The following is a 1311-nucleotide window of genomic DNA, read 5'->3' as shown; positions in this document are numbered from 1 at the left end:
GTATTCTTGAGACGCTTGTGGTAAAGATCATAATGGATTTAGCGATGATTGATGATGCGATACAGCCGATGGCAGAAGAGTCCAAATGTCGTGTAACGCGTCGAACGAATACAACACGTAATATTACAAATCGTCATTGATAAGCTGAAAATGTGAAATATAATAATCTATTGTCGTTAATTTGCAAAACATTGCTATTTCCATTTCCATTTTGTAAAAATTATCCTGTAAATTAAATCGTTCGACAATTTTTTAGGTTAGGGTAAAGGTTAATATACGTAAATATAGGTTAACAATTGTCGACGTTTATTTCCTTCCATTTCCCTTCGATCTAAATATTAACCTTCTTCGAAAGGTTTATCTCAATCCTATTTAATATCTAAAATTTCGTATTCAACTCCTAACCACCTAACCACAAATTATGAATATTTCGTGTAAAAAACAATCGTCCTATGAATAAAATTAATCGCTGCAATTCAGACATTGCTTTTATCCATGTCGATTATTCAATGGAAATTTCTGCACTTACTTGGGACTACGTGTACTCGATGAGATTTTTTCTGGATGAAAATTCAATTTCATTATCGTTTCTGCAACTTCCGAACGGCACTACGGTCTTCTTTACACACAGCTAAAGAATGCAAATATTCCTTGATTCGTAAATTATTAAAAATATAAATGTACATTCGACATGAAACTTACAATTACGTTATCCCGTATTCAAAAGTAGTTTCAAGGCTGTGATGTGCCATTCCTATTAAACCTTTCGCAGATGACCTTGTTTATCCCGCAAAATTCCGCACAATAAACGACAAAGAGCCTCCTGTATTGTCACTACGCGATACCGTTAAAGCATTTTTAGTATTCGTAAAATCTTTCCGCACTCCGAACAATGAAAACTAGAATAGTGTCGAGATAAACACGAAGGAAAAAGAGAAAACGATTCAACCACGTGAACATGAAGTATATTACGAAAGAAAATTTGAAACGTTACGTACGTAATAAAAATATCCGACGGTGTAACAACGCGAGGTTACGAAACGTGGCTGCCGTTTTGCCGCGTCACGTGGTACGCTTCCTCACAAACACGTCGAGGCTTCGCACAGACGCGTGGCGAACTCTGCCGGCAAATATCTCATTTACCGGCGCGCATTCTGACACGTTTCGCGGTTACGGGTTTGTAAATATTTTTCTGCTCTACCGGAGCCACGCCTCTCGCAACGACCTGCGACGAAATTAAAATTTATGGTATCCATGGACAAAGTATGCTGACGTTTGTGGAACGTTCCACTCGGATTTAAACAACTTGTA

The sequence above is a fragment of the Eufriesea mexicana genome, unplaced genomic scaffold, assembly GCF_001483705.2.
Source record: "Eufriesea mexicana isolate 0111107269 unplaced genomic scaffold, ASM148370v2 scaffold1928, whole genome shotgun sequence".
Lineage (NCBI taxonomy): Eukaryota > Metazoa > Arthropoda > Insecta > Hymenoptera > Apidae > Eufriesea > Eufriesea mexicana.
Note: the sequence above shows the minus strand (reverse complement) of the source record.